Below are 10,724 nucleotides of genomic sequence, written 5' to 3'. Positions count from 1 at the left end.
TCCCTTGTAAGTTGGATTCCTATGTATTTTATTCTCTTTGAAGCAATTGTGAATGGAAGTTCATTCATGATTTGGCTCTCTATTTGTCTGTTACTGGTGTATAAGAATGCTTGTGATTTTTGCACATTAATTTTGTATCCTGAGACTTTGCTGAAGTTGCTTATCAGCTTAAGGAGATTTTGGGCTGAGACAATGGGGTTTTCTAAATATACAATCATGTCATCTGCAAACAGGGACAATTTGACTTCTTCTTTTCCTAACTGAATACGCTTTATTTCTTTCTCTTGCCTGATTGCCCTAGCCAGAACTTCCAACACTATGTTGAATAGGAGTGGTGAGAGAGGGCATCCTTGTCTTGTGCCAGTTTTCAAAGGGAATTCTTCCAGTTTTTGCCCATTCAGTATGATATTGGCTGTGGGTTTGCCATAAATAGCTCTTATTATTTGGAGGTACATTCCATCAATACCAAATTTATTGAGCTTCTTTAGCATGAAGGTCTGTTTAATTTTTTCAAAGGCCTTTTCTGCATCTATTGAGATAATCATGTGGTTCTTGTCTTTGGCTCTGTTGATATGCTGGATTACGTTTATTGATTTGCGAATGTTGAACCAGCCTTGCATCCCAGGGATGAAGCCCACTTGATCATGGTGGATAAGCTTTTTGATGTGCTGCTGAAACCAGTTTGCCAGTATTTTATTGAGGATTTTTGTATCGATGTTCATCAGGGATATTGGTCTAAAATTCTCTTTTTTTGTTGTGTCTCTGCCAGGCTTTGGTATCAGGATGATGTTGGCCTCATAAAATGAGTTAGGGAGGATTCCCTGTTTTTCTATTGATTGAAATAGTTTCAGAAGGAATGGTACCAGCTCCTCCTTGTACCTCTGGTAGAATTCAGCTGTGAATCCATCTGGTCCTGGACTTTTTTTGATTGGTAGCCTATTAATTATTGCCTCAATTTCAGGGCCTGCTATTGGTCTATTCAGAGATTCAACTTCTTCCTGGTTTAGTCTTGGAAGAGTGTAAGCGTCCAGGAAATTATCCATTTCTTCTAGATTTTCTAGTTTATTTGCATAGAGGTGTTTATAGTATTCTCTGATGGTAGTTTGTATTCCTGTGGGGTCAGTGGTGATATCTCCTTTATCATTTCTTATTGCGTCTATTTGATTCCTCTCTCTTTTCTTCTTTATTAGTCTTGCTAGCGGTCAGTCTATTTTGTTGATCTTTTCAAAAAACCAACTCCTGGATTCATTGATTTTTTGGAGGGCTTTTTGTGTCTCTATCTCCTTCAGTTCTGCTCTGATCTTAGTTATTTCTTGCCTTCTGCTAGTTTTGAGTGTGTTTGCTCTTGCCTCTCTAGTTCTTTTAATTGTGATGTTAGAGTGTCAATTTTAGATCTTTCCTGCTTTCTCTTGTGGGCATTTAGTGCTATAAATTTCCCTCTACACACTGCTTTAAATGTGTCCCAGAGATTCTGGTATGTTGTATCTTTGTTCTCATTGGTTTCAAAGAACATCTTTATTTCTGCTTTCATTTCGTTATGTACCCAGTAGTCATTCAGGAGCAGGTTGTTCAGTTTCCATGTAGTTGAGCGGTTTTGATTGAGTTTCTTAGTCCTGAGTTCTAGTTTGATTGCAGTGTGGTCTGAGAGACAGTTTGTTATAATTTCTGTTCTTGTACATATGCTGAGGAGTGCTTTACTTCCAATTATGTGGTCAATTTAGGAATAAGTGTGATGTGGTGCTGAGAAGAATGTATATTCTGTTGATTTGGGGTGGAGAGTTCTGTAGATGTCTATTAGGTCTGCTTACTGCAGAGATGAGTTCAATTCCTGGATGTCCTTGTTAACTTTCTGTTTCGTTGATCTGTCTAATGTTGACAGTGGGGAGTTGAAGTCTCCCATTATTATTGTATGGGAGTCTAAGTCTCTTTGTAAGTCTCTAAGGACTTGCTTTATGAATCTGGGTGCTCCTGTATTGGGTGCATATATATTTAGGATAGTTAGCTCTTCCTGTTGAATTGATCCCTTTACCATTATGTAATGTCCTTCTTTGTCTCTTTTGATCTTTGATGGTTTAAAGTCTGTTTTATCAGAGACTAGGATTGCAACCCCTGCTTTTTTTTGTTCTCCATTTGCTTGGTAGATCTTCCTCCATCCCTTTATTTTGAGCCTATGTATGTCTCTGCATGTGAGATGAGTCTCCTGTATGCAGCAGACTGATGGGTCTTGACTCTTTATCCAGTTTGCCAGTCTGTGTCTTTTAATTGGAGCATTTAGTCCATTTACATATAAGGTTAATATTGTTATGTATGAACTTGATCCTGCCATTATGATATTAACTGGTTATTTTGCTCGTTAGTTGATGCAGTTTCTTCGTAGCCGTGATGGTCTTTACATTTTGGCATGTTTTTGCAGTGGCTGGTACCGGTTGTTCCTTTCCATGTTTAGTGCTTCCTTCAGGGTCTCTTGTAAGGCAGGCCTGGTGGTGACAAAATCTCTAAGAATTTGCTTATCTGTAAAAGATTTCATTTCTCCTTCACTTATGAAACTTAGTTTGGCTGGATAAGGAAATCTGGGTTTAAAATTATTTTCTTTATAAATGTTAATATTGGCCCCCACTCTCTTCTGGCTTGTAGAGTTTCTGCTGAGAGATCTGCTGTTAGTCTGATGGGCTTCCCTTTGTGGGTAACCCAACCTTTCTCTCTGGCTGCCCTTAAGATTTTTTCCTTCATTTCAACTTTGGTGAATCTGGCAATTATGTGTCTTGGAGTTGCTCTTCTGGAGGAGTATCTTTGTGGCGTTCTCTGTGTTTCCTGAATTTGAATGTTGGCCTGCCCTACTAGGTTTGGGGAGTTCTCCTGGATGATATCCTGAAGAGTGTTTTCCAACTTGGTTCCATTTTCTCCCTCACTTTCAGGCACCCCAATCAGATGAAGATTTGGTCTTTTTACGTAATCCCATGCTTCTTGCAGGCTTTGTTCATTTCTTTTTCTTCTTTTTTCTTTAGACTTCTCTTCTCGCTTCATTTCATTCATTTGATCCTCAATCGCTGATACTCTTTCTTCCAGTTTATCGAGTTGGTTACTGAAGCTTGTGCATTTGTCATTTATTTCTCGTGTCACAGTTTTCTTCTCTGTCAGTTCGTTTATGGCCTTCTCTGCTTTAATTATTCTGGTTATCAATTCTTCCACTCTTTTTTCAAGATTTTTCGTTTCTTTGCACTGGGTACGTAATTCCTCCTTTAGCTCTGAGAAGTATGATGGTCTGAAGACTTCTTCTCTCATTTCGTCAAAGTCATTCTCCATCCAGCTTTGATCCATTGCTGGCGATGAGCTGTGTTCCTTTGGAGGGTGAGATGCACTCTTATTTTTTGAATTTCCAGCTTTTCTACCCTTCTTTTTCCCCATCTTTGTGGTTTTATCTGCCTCTGTTCTTTGATGATGGTGACGTACTGATGGGGTTTTGGTGTAGGTGTCCTTCCTCTTTGTTAGCTTTCCTTCTAACAGTCAGGACCCTCAGCTGTAGGTCTGTTGGAGATTGCTTGATGTCCACTCCAGAACCTGTTTGCCTGGGTGTCAGCAGCAGAGGCTGCAGAAGATAGAATACTGCTGAACAGCGAGTGTACCTGTCTGATTCTTGCTTTGGAAGCTTCCTGTCAGGGGTGTACTCCCCTGTGTGAGGTGCGGGGTGTCGGTCTGCCCCTAGTGGAGTATGTCTCCCAGTTAGGCTACTCAGGTGTCAGGGACCCACTTGAGCAGGCAGTCTGTCCGTTCTCAGATCTCAACCTCCATGTTGGGAGATCCACTGCTCTCTTCAAAGTAGTCAGACAGAGTCGTTTGCATCTGCAGAGGTTTCTGCTTCTTTGTTGTTTAGCTGTGCCCTGTCCCCAGAGGTGCAGTCTGCAGAGACTGGCAGGCCTCCTTGAGATGCTGTGAGCTCCACCCAGTTCGATCTTCCTAGGGCTTTGTTTACCTACTTAAGCCTCAGCAATTGTGGGCGCCCCTCCCCCAGCCTCGCTGTTGCCTTGCAGTTAGATCACAGACTGCTGTGCTAGCAATGAGGAAGGCTCCGTGGGCATGGGACCCTCCCGGCCAGGTGTGGGATATAATCTCGTGGTGTGCCCGTTTGCTTAAAGCGCAGTATTGGGGTGGAAGTTACCTGATTTTCCAGGTGTTGTGTGTCTCACTTCCCCTGGCTAGGAAAAGGGATTCCCTTTCCCCTTGCACTTCCCAGGTGAGGCGATGCCTCGCCCTGCTTCAACTCTCGCTGGTCGGGCTACAACAGCTGACCAGCACCGATTGTCCAGCACTCCCTAGTGAGATGAACCCAGTACCTCAGTTGAAAATTCAGAAATCACCTGTCTTCTGTGTCGCTTGTGCTGGGAGCTGGAGACTGGAGCTGTTCCTATTCGGCCATCTTGCTCCACCCCCTGGTGCAGTGGGTTTCTAACCACAAGGAGCCAAAGAACAAAATTAGGGCCAAATACAGGTCTCCCAGATTTAGAGCAGGCAGTTCAGGAGTTAGGAGGTTAGCCATGGTTCCCTAAAATCTTCCAGAAATGAAGCGAATCTTCTGAGCCTACCTTATACCACAATCATACCCTCCAGGTCTCCAAGTAGGATAAAAGAAAAAAAAACTCATCCAAAGGATAACAACTTCAAGTATTGAAGGAACATCAGCCCACAAAGATGAGAATGAACCAGTGCAAGGGCTGTGACAACTCAAAAAAACAGAGTGTCTTCTTTCCTCAAATGACCACGCTACTTCTCCAGCAAGGGTTCTAAACAAGGATGAAGTGGCTGAAGTGACAGAAATAAAATTCAGAATATGAATAGGAACAAAGCTCATTGAGATGCAGAATATGTTGAAACCCAATCTAAGGAAGCTAAAAATCACAATAAAATGGTACAAGAGCTTACAGACAAAATAGCCAGAATAGAAAAGAATGTAACCCAACTTACAGAGCTAAAAAGCACACTACAAAAATTTTATAATGCAATCACAAGTATTAATAGCAGAATAGACCAAACTGAGGAGAGAATCTCAGAGCTTGAATACTGGCTTTCTGAAATAGGATAGTCAGACAAGAATAGAGAAAAAAAGAACGAAAAGGAACAAATAAAAGCTCTGAGAAATATAGAATTATGTAATAAGACCAATACTATGACTCATTGGTGTCTCTGAATGAGATGGGGAAAATGGAAGAAACATGGAAAACGTATTTCAGAATATCATCCATGAGAACTTTCCCAATGTAGCTACAGAGGCCAACATTCAAATTAAAGAAATGTAGAGAACCCCAGTAACATACTTCACATGAAGATCATCCTCCAGACATATAATCATCAGATTTTCCAAGGTCAAAATGAAAAAAATAAAATGTTGAAGTCAGCTCTAGAGAAAGGTCAGGTCACTGATAAAGAGAAGCCTATCAGACTAACAGTGGACTTCTCACCTGAAATCCTACAAGCCAGAAGAGACTAGGGACCAATATTCAACATTTTGAAACAAAAGAAATTTCATGCAAGAAATTGGCCATATCTGACCAAACTAAGCTTCACAAGCGAAGGAAAAATAAGAGCCTTTTCAAACAATCAAATACTGAGGCAATTAGTTACCACCAGACCTGCCTTACAACAGTTCCTAAAGAAAGCACTAAATATGGAAAGGAAAGACTGTTACCAGCCACTACAAAAGCACAGTTAGGTACACAGATCAGTGACCCTATAAAGCAACCACAAAAAAAAAAAAAAAAAAATCTAGATAATAACCAATGAACATCATGATGACAGGATGAAATCCACATATATCAGTACTAACTTTGAATGTAAACAAGCTAAATTCCCCAATTAAATGGCACAGAGTGGCTACCTGGATAAAGAACCAAGACCCAATAGTATGCTGTCTTCAATAGACCAGTTTCACATGGAATGACACACATAGGCTAAAAATAAAGGTATGGAGAAAAATCTACAAAGCAAATGAAAAGCAGAAAAAAAGCAGGGGTTGCAGTCCTAATTCCAGAAAATGACAGGCTTTAAACCAACTAAGATCCAAAAATGACAACAAAGGGCATTACATGATGGTAAAGGGTTAATTCAACAAGAAGAGCTAACTATCTTAAATATATATGCACTCAACACAGGGTCACCCCGATTTAGAAAGCATATTCAGGACTTGGACTCAGCACTGAATCAAATGGGTCTGATAGACATCCACAGAACTCTTCACCCCAAAACAACAGAATGTAAATACATTATTCTCATCACCACATGGTGCATACTCTAAAATCGACCTCGTAATTGGACATAAAACACTCTTCGGCAAATGAAAAGAACTGAAATCATAACAACCACTCTCTTGGAACACAGCACAATATAATTAGAAGTCAAGACTAAGAAAATAGCTCAAAATCATAAAACTGCATGGAAATTGAATAAACTGCCCCTGAAAGACTTTTGAGTAAATAACAAAAGGCAGAAATCAACAAGTTATTTGAAACTAATGAGAGCACAGATACAACATAGCAGAACCTCTGGGACAATGCTAAGGTAGTACTCAGAGGAAAATTTATAGCACTAAATGCCCACATCCAAAAATTAGAAAGATCTCAATTTAACAACCTAACATCACAACTAAAGGAACTAGAGGACAAAGAGCAAAGCAAACCAACCCCAAAGCTAACAGCAGACAAGAAATAATCAAAATCAGAGCTGAATTGAAGGAGACTGAGACACAAAGCAATTCAAAATATCCAGGAATCCAAGAGTTTGTTTTTTAGAAAAGTTAATCAACTAAGTACATGACTAGCTAGACTAATAAAGAAGAAAAGGGAGACTTTCCAAATGAATACAATTAGGAACAACAGAGGAGATATTACCACTTACTCTGCAGAAATACAAATAACCATCAGAGCATATTATAGAAACCTCTATGGAAACAAACTAGGAAATCTAAAAAAAAAAACAAAAAAAAAAAAAGATGGATAAATTCCTGGACACATACACCCTCCCAAAACTGAAACTGGGAGAAAATGAATCCCTCAACAGACCAATAACGAGTTCTGAAGTTGGTTCAGTAATAAAAGGCCTACAAACAAATTTTTTTTTAAAACAAAAGCCCAATACCAGACTGATTCAGGGTCAAGATCTGCCCAGATGCATAAAGAAGAGCCAGTACCATTCCTACCAAGACTATTCAAAATAATTGAGGAGAAGGGACTCTTTCCTAACTCATTCTATGAGGACAGCATCATCCTGATACCAAAATCTGGCAAGGATACAACAACAACAAAAGCTTCAGCCAATATCCTTGATGAACATTGATGCAAAAATCCACAACAAAATGGTGGCAAAATGAATCTAGCAGGACATCAAAAAGCTTATCAAACTCCATCAGGGAGGCTTTATCCCTGGAATAAACAATTGGTTGTATACACACGAATCAATAAGTGTGATTCATCACCTAAACAGAACTAAAGACAAAAGCCACATGATTATCTCAAAAGATGCAGAAGAGGATTTTGATAAAATTTTACACCACTTCATTTTAAAAACTCATTATAAAGCATTTATTGAAAGAACATACATGAAAATAATAAGCCATCTATAATAAACCTACAGCCAACATCATACTTAATGGAAAAAAGCTGTAAGCATTCCTCTTGAAAACCAGCACAAGACAAGGATGCCCTCTCTCATCAAAGGATGTCCTCTCTCATCACTCCTATTCAGTATAGTATTGGAGGTTCTGGCCAGAGCCATAAGGCAAGAGAAAGAAATTAAGGGCATCCAAACAGGAAGAAAGAAAGTCAAATGATCCCTGTTTGGAGATGATGTGGTTCTATATCTACAAAATCCCAATCCCATAGTCTTAGCCCAAAAGCTTTTTAAGCTGATGAACAAATTCAGTGAAGTCTCAGGATAGAAAATCAATGTAAAAAAAATAAACAGAATTTTTATACACCAATGACGATCAAGCCAAGAGCCACATCAGGAACACAATTTCATTCACAATTGCCACAAAAAGAATAAAATATCTAGAAATACTGCTAACCAGGGAGTTGAAAGACTTCTACAATGAGAACTGCAAAACACTGCTCAAAGAAATCAGAGATGATGCAAACAAATAGGAAAACATTCCATGCTCATATTTAGGGAGAATTGATATTGTTAAAATGGCCACATTGTCCAAAGCAATTTATAGATCCAATGCTATTCCTATCAAACTGCAATGACATTCTTCATAGAACTAGAAAAAGCTAGACTACAGTAACCAAAACAGAATGGTACTGCCACAAAAACAGACACATAGACGAATGGAACAGAATGGAGATCCCAGAAATAAAGCTGCACACCTAAGTCATATAATCTTCAGCAAAACTGATAAAAATGAGCTATGGAAAAGGACTCACTATTCACCAAATGGTGCTTCAGTAACTGGCTATCCATATGCAGAAGATCGAAACTGGACCCATTTCTTACACCATATACAAAAATCAACTCAAGATTAATTAAAAACTTTAATGTAAAACCAAAACTATAAAAATTCTCAAAGACAGCCTCGGCAATACCATTCAGGACAAAAGAATGAGTAAAGATTTCATGATGAAGGCACCAAAAGTGAATGCAATGAAAGGAAAAACTGAAAACTGAGATAGAAACTAAAGAGCTTCTGCACAGCAAAAGAAACTATCAACAGAGTAAACACACAACCTACAGAATGGGAGAAAATTTTTGCAAACTACGCATCTGACAAAGGTCTAATATCCAGAATCTATCAGAAACATAGATTTACAAGGAAAAAAAACCTCATTAAAAGCGGACAAAGGACATGAACAGACACTTTTTAAAGGAAGACATACATGAGGTCAACAAGCATATGAGGAAAAGCTCAACATCACTCATCATTAGAGAAATGCAAATCAAAACCACAATGAGATACCATCTCACACCAGTCAAAATGGCTATTATTAAAAAGGCTAAAAATAATAGATGCTGGTGAGATTGCAGAGAAAAAGGAACAAGTATACTGTTGGTGATAAAGTAAATTAATTCAACCACTTTGGAAAGTGGTGTGGCATTTCCATGAAGATCTAAAAACAGTAATACCATTCAACTTAGCAATCTCATTACTGGGTATATATCCAAAGGAATGTAAGTCATTGTATCATAAAGACACATGCATGCATATGTACATTGCAGCACTATTCACAATAACAAAGACATGGACTCAACCTAAGAGCCTTATCAGTGGTAGACTGAATCAAGCAAATGTGGTACATATACACCATGGAATGCTATGCAACCATAAAAAAGAATGAGATCATGTCATTTGCGGAAACATGTATGGAGTTGGGGTCCATTATATTTAGCAAACTTACACAGAAATAGAAAACCAAATATAGCTTGTTCTCACTTATAATTTGAGCTAAATAATAACATATGGACACATAGAGGGAAACAACAGACACTAAGGCCTACTGGAGGGTGGAGGGCGGGAGGAGGGAGAGGATCAGGAAAAATAACTAATGGGTACTAGGCTTAATACATTGATGACAAAATAATCTGTACAACACACCCCCATGACATGAGTTTAGGTACATAACAAATCTGCACATGTACCCCGACCTTAAAATAAAACTTAAATAAATAAAGTTTAAGCAATAAAAAGAAAGACCCCACCAAAAATCTCCTAGAACTGATAAATGACTCTGTAAAATTTCATGATACAAAATTAGTGTACAAAAATTGGTAACTTTTCTTTATATCAACAGTGCTCAAGCTGAGAGACAAATCAAGAATGCATATCTATTTACAATAGTCACACAAAAATATACCTAGGAATAAATCTAATCAAAGAAGTGAATGATCTCTCCATGAAGAACTACAAAATACTGCTGAAAGAAATTACTGATGACAAAAGCAAATGGAAAAACATTCCCTGTTCATGGACTGGAAAAAAAAAAATCAATATTGTTAAAATGGTCATACAACCGAAAGCAATATACAGACTCAAAACTATTCCTATCAAACTTTTAATGTCATTTTTCACAGAGTAGGAAAAAAATGTTTTAAAATTCAAATGGAACCAAAGAAGCACCCAAATGGCCAAAGCAATGCTAAGCAAAAAGAACAAACCCAGAAGCACCTTGTTACCTGACTTCAAACTTTACTATAAGGCTACAGTAACCAAAACAGAATGGCACTAGTAAATATATATATATATATATATAATAATGGAACAGAATACATAAACCAGCAATAAAACCACATTCCTACAACCATCTAATCTTTGAAAAACTCAATGAAAGCAAGCAATGGGAGAAGGAATCCTTTTCAATAAATTGTGCTGAAATACCTGGCTAGCAGTATGCAGAAGAATAAAACTGCACCCCTATCTTTCACTATATACAAAAAGCAACTCAAGATGATTCAAATATTTAAATGTAGACCTCAAATTATAAAAATCCTAGAAGAAAACCCCAAAATTATCATTTTTTACATTCTGTACAAAAAATGTATGACCAAGTCCTCAAAAGCAACTGTAACGAAACCAAAAATTGACAGGTGAGTCCTAATTAAACTAAAGAGCTTTTAGACAGCAAAAGAAACTATCAACAGAGTAAACAGACAACCTACAAAATGGCAGAAAATTTTTGCAAAGTATGTATTCAATAAAGGACTAGTCTGGGCGCGGTGACTCATGCCTGTAATTCCAGCACTTT

The sequence above is a fragment of the Piliocolobus tephrosceles genome, chromosome 12 (assembly GCF_002776525.5).
Source record: "Piliocolobus tephrosceles isolate RC106 chromosome 12, ASM277652v3, whole genome shotgun sequence".
In the NCBI taxonomy this organism is placed as follows: Eukaryota; Metazoa; Chordata; class Mammalia; order Primates; family Cercopithecidae; genus Piliocolobus; species Piliocolobus tephrosceles.
This window is presented reverse-complemented; position numbering follows the sequence as displayed.